This window comes from Ananas comosus, linkage group 12, assembly GCF_001540865.1.
Source record: "Ananas comosus cultivar F153 linkage group 12, ASM154086v1, whole genome shotgun sequence".
Taxonomy (NCBI): Eukaryota; Viridiplantae; Streptophyta; class Magnoliopsida; order Poales; family Bromeliaceae; genus Ananas; species Ananas comosus.
The window spans coordinates 6,599,683-6,605,595 of NC_033632.1; positions in this window are offsets into that span (position 1 = coordinate 6,599,683).

A 5,913-nucleotide genomic window follows, 5' to 3' on the forward strand; every position below is an offset into this window, starting at 1 on the left:
CTCTCTCTCTCTCTCTGGTACAATCCACCAAAGAGCTTTAACTTTTTGGCCGCACACTCTAGATCTCCAAAAGCATCCTAAAGGGTGTTTTTATAATACATCCTTTAAAACGTACATGAATCCTAGTATATTTAGGATTCCTACTCTAATAAATATTTAAATATTAATTGATTTATCTCTAACAGATTTAAATATTTATCATAATCTAGTTAGATTTATACTCTAATTAATATTTAAATCTTAATTTATCTCCAATAGATTTAAATATTAATCATAATCCAATTAGAATTCAACTACAAATCTAACCGAATCCTAACAATCTCCACCTTGATTTGATTTGTAGTCTTCAACCGCTGCGTCGAGCTCACCATGCAAGCTCCAGCTTGAGCTTGTCTCCACTTGATGTCGCCGCATCCGCCACTCTGCCTCGAGCCACTGCACCTCCGCGAACTTTTGGAACCCAAACCGTTTTCGCTTCTGTTCTGACTGTGCTCCCGTTCATAAGGTATAAGTTCTCATGCTTGTTCGCCTCACACACGACTCGATCTTTCTTTCGGACACTTATAACTCCACCTGATGCTGAAAAATTGCAACCATTCGAGTCCAACGCGCCTAACGAGATCAAATTCTGCTTCAATCCAGGAACGTGGCGCACACCTGTCAGCGTCCTCACGACCCCATCTTGCATTCGAATCTTCATCGTGCCGACTCCCAAAACTTTGCACGCTGTCCCGTTCCCCATCAGCGCCTTTCCACCCATAATTGCTTTATAGGTGGTGAAAGACTCCTCCGGGTATACGTGAAAGGAACACGCCGAATCGAGCACCCAAGCATTATTCGAAATTTTTGCACCTCCGGCCGTCACATATATACAGCACATCAGAATCGATCATCTCCGATTCTGCCGCCTGCGCCGTCACTGATTCCGTCTCAACTTGGTTCACGAAAGTTTTCTCCTTCTGCTGCTTCAACTCCTTCAGATCATTCTGAAGTTTCTGACAGATGCGTTTAATATGTCATTTCCTGTGACAGTAAAAGCACTCCACCTCGGATAGCGGCTTCTTCTGTCGATCTCCAGTCGCTGATATTGTCACCTCCTTTTTTGCTCTCAGCACCAAAGCAGTATCCCAATTCTGAGTGCCGTACTTCTGAGTCATCTTCCGTTTCTCGTTCGAGAGAAGCACTGCCGATACCACCTCCACGCTTATGGTCTCTTTGCCATAAAGCAACGTGGTCACCAGATGCTCATATGGTGTCGGCAACGAAGATAGTAAAATTAGCGCCTTATCCTCATCATCCAGATTTACTTCGATGCTAATCAACTGGGCCAGCACCTTGTTGAACTCGTTAAGATGCTTATGTAGGCTCGCCGCTTCCTGCATCCGCAGCATAAACAGTCGCTGCTTCAGATACAACCTATTCGTCAAGAATTTGCTCATGTACAGATCTTCTAATTTCTTCCACAACTTCGCCGGTGTCATCTCGCTGGCTACGTTGTAAAGAATCTCATTTGCTAATAATAGATGAAGCGTGCTCAATACCTTCCGCTCCATCTTCGTCCATGCTGCATCCATGACCTCCGTTAGCTTTGTCTCCTTCCCGTTCAACGTTTCATCTAATTCTTGTTGTACGAGGATCACCCGTACTTTAATCTGCCACAATCCGAAATTGTTCTCGCCGTCGAACTTCTCGATTTTGAATTTCGTGGCCATCTTCGTCGATCTTTCCCGCAGATCGATAACCTTCAGCTCTGATACCAATTGGTGGGAATCCGGTACTCCCCCGGTACCGGATCTTGTGAATCCGCAACCCGCTCTGATACTGACTGCTGTGAATCCGGTAACGATTGTTGGGATTCCGCAACGGAAGCATCAAATCAGATTTTTACCATAAATCCGTCTCTTCAGCAAAAGCTGATACAATCATAAAAGAGAAAAAAACCAAAACAGAAAATATGCGGGTAAAATAAGATTCATTAAATAAGAGAAGATTATACCTGACTCCTCTTCTGCAAAAGAATAGCTACAATCCGAGCCCTCTTTCTGAATCTCTTCTATCATTTTCTCGTTTTATAAATCTAAAAGACAACTCTCTTTCTTCTCACATGCACTCGTGCACTAGGTGCATGCAACCGGCCAACTCTCTTTCTCTGGTACCATCCACCAAAGGGACTTTTTTCGAAAATAACCCTCTGAAATTTTATAATTGGCAAAATAACCCTCTGAAAATTTTATTTGTGAAACTAACCCTCCTCTCGCCACCTCAGCCGCCACCTCAGCATTTCTCATAAAGACGGTGACTCGTTCACCGTCTCCTGAAGACAGTAAATCGGTAAATCGTTAACCGTCTTCTCAGGCGTGGACCCCTCGCCTTCTCAGCAATTCCCCGCGTATCAGCGCCTACGTAGCAATTCAACAGAAGGCGGTGACTCGTTTACCGTCTTAACAAAGACGGTGAATCGTCCACCGCCTTACCTAGGCGTACACCATTCGCCGCATTCGCCGCCTTCTCAGTGTTGCCACCCCTCGCCTTCTCAGCAATTCCCCGCGTATCAGCGCCTACGCAGCAATTCAACAGAAGACGGTGACTCGTTTACCGTCTTAACAAAGACGGTGAATCGTCCACCGCCTTATCTAGGCGTACACCATTCGCCGCATTCGCCGCCTTCTCAGTGTTGCCCCCGCCCAAATAAGACGGTTACTCGTTCACCGTGTTTACTGAATCTTGAAGCCGGTAAGTTGTTCACCGTCTTCTCTAGGCGTGGATCCTCCACTCCCTTCTCAGCAATTCCCTGCGTATCACCGCCTTCTCAGCAATTTGCCGAAGACGGTGACTCGTTTACCTCTTTAAGAAAGACGGTAATTCGTTTACTGCCTTATCTAGGCAGCAAATCTGATCGACAGCGGGGGGGCATAGATAAGACGGTGAATCGTTCACCGTCTTAGTTAAGACGGTCAATGGTTTACCGCCTTATCTGAGCAAATTTCCCGTCTTTTGTAGAACTCCACCCAGCCTCCACCCAGCCTAATTTCGCCAAGTCCTCGAGAGAGGGGCTAAAACACAGATAAGGCGGTGAGTCGTTCACCGCCTTAACGAAGACGGTTAATCGTCTACCGTCTTATCTAGGCGTAAACCAACGCCAGGACTTAGCCGTTTTTTCTCCGGTTTTGTGTATTTCCAGTAAAGACGGTGAATGGTTCACCGTCTTTAGAGCAACCAGCAGCAGCTGCTGTTTTAAGCTTGATTTTAAACAAAATTTCAACAAGTTTGACGCAAGTTTTTTCACGATAACAAATTTTTCAACAAGAAACACAAGATCACGAGTGGAATAACAAGATACAATCAACAAGATAAAAATATCAAAAAAAAACCCGAGAAATATACAAATATGCACTAAATTCAGTATTATATAATATTATACNCTACCGTCTTCATGAGAAAATTCGCATAGACGGTGAACGATTCACCGTCTTTACGAGGAAAATCCGACCTGGCGCCGACGTGGCGAAAGGAGGGTTAGTTTTCCAAATAAAATTTCAGAGGGTTATTTTGCCAATTACAAAATTTCAGAGGGTTATTTTCGAAAAAAGTCCCACCAAAGAGCTTCAACTTTTTGGCCGTACACTCTCTCCAAAAGCATCCCAAAGGGTGCTTTTATAATGCATCCTCTAAAACGTACGCGAATCCTAATTTATTTAGGATTTCTACTCTAATAAATATTTAAATCTTAGTTGATTTATCTCTAACAGATTTAAATATTTATCCTAGTCTAGTTAGATTCATACTTTAATTAATATTTAAATCTTAATTTATTTTCAATAGATTTAAATATTAATCATAATCCAATTAAGATTCAACTATAAATCTAACCAAATCCTAACAGATACATTTCTCACAGGAAATTGCAGCTTTTCTTCCTTCAATTTCTTTCCGTTAAGCGGTCTGATCTCCGAAATACTTATGCTTGAAAATAACATGAAATAAGATTCTAATATTCATTTTGAAAACGTTCCCTACGAGGAATGAAAATGGATAAGATATTATCCAAAAATATCTGCATTTGAATAGAAAATTAATATTTAAATTCGGTCGGATGTGAATACGACTATGATTTTAGAGAGCAAAAATTATTCAAATATCCGAAAAAAATGAATAGGGATACGAATATCCAAAAAAAATTTATTAGTATTATGTTCTATATGTTATGATGAATCTGTTATTTACGTACTTTGATAGTAGATTTTCTCCGAGATTGATCAGTTTGTTATGAGAAAAGCGAAAAAGATCTAATTCACAGGCATGAAAAAAAAAAATACCCGAAAGGAATTGAGAAAGAGAGAAGAAAAAAAGGGTACAACAAAAGAATAGGAATACAAAACCTTGCGGTTTAAGAATTAGAGATATATCTAACATTATATTAGTGAATTAAATTAAATTATAATATTAATTTCTAATATCCAATCCTCCTAATCTTGTAATTCCAATATCCTAAAATCTCAATCGAGCCGAGCTCGAGCGAGCTTAGCTCAGCTCAAATTCAACTTAAAATTAATTTTCTCAAGCACATAATAAATGGCATTCCTTTTTACTATAATATTGTAACAAAATCATATCAAACTATAATTTTTCAACATTAGAAAATTAGCTAAGCATATTTAGATAAATAATGTATTTTTGAAGTTTTATGCTCACTTAATCCAATATATATTTTCAAAGAAAATGTGCAAGATTTATGAAATAATATTAATATCAAGCCAAAATTTTATAAAATAAGACAACAACACATATATAATAAAAAAAAGAATGCTAAGTGATCATATTGATAATGCTAACAAGTAACAAGTATTATAAAAGCAACAATATCTAATATATAAACACACCAACATAAAGAGAACTTTGGGGGCTTCAAGCTTGGCCTCTTGAGGTGAGAGACAGAAAAAAGAAAGAGAAAGAGATTAGCGATTTAAGACTCTATGAAAGAAAGAGAGGGAGAGAGTGCAAATTGAGTGGGTGATTGGTTGAATAGTATGATCTAACGGGTGGAAATGATCAAAGAAGAAGATCTAACGGCAAAAAACTTATGAGTACAAAAGGGACTATACTCATAAGAGTATAGTAACCGGACTTTATATATATATATATATATATATATATATATACAGAGAGAGAGAGAGCTAGACTCCACTACTTTCGAAAGTACAGACACTACAATAAAAATGATTTTTAGTGGCGACTTTTTGGTGGCGACAAGCACTATTGCCACCAATGTATTTAATATGGTGGCGACATTTATTTGTCGCCGCCAATTCATAGGAAATGACGACGACATAAAATAATCGCCACCGATACGGGATGCATTGGCGGCGACATATAAGAGTCGCCACCGATACTAAAATATAACCACCGATACACAGATGCATTGGTGGCGACATATAAATGTCGCCGCAAATATATAAACAACGGTGGCGACATTTAAATGTCGCCACGAATACAAGAAAAAAGTCAGACCATTAGTGGTGACTAATGTCGCCGCGGAATGTTTTCATACATCCCGCCATTACTTCTCTCCTTTTTTTTTCACCAACCAGCACCATCCTTTTCTTTTTGTTGGACTATTATACCCTTACTTATTGTATATGTTGTATGCAAATAGTTGGACTATTTAGTCTTTTGACAAATTAAAAAAAGGTAAATAATATGTACAGGGAAAAAATCCCTAAACCCCAAATCACACGATCGATCACCCTCTCATTCACCTCTTCCCCTATCCCGCGCGAGTGCGAGCTCGAGCTCTCTCCCTCTCCTTCACCTCTCATCTCTTCTCCCTCTCGAAGCTCGGATCGCGCTCGCACTCTCCCCCTCTCCTTCACCTCTCCTCTCTTCTCCCTCTCTAAGCTTGGATCCCTATCAGCG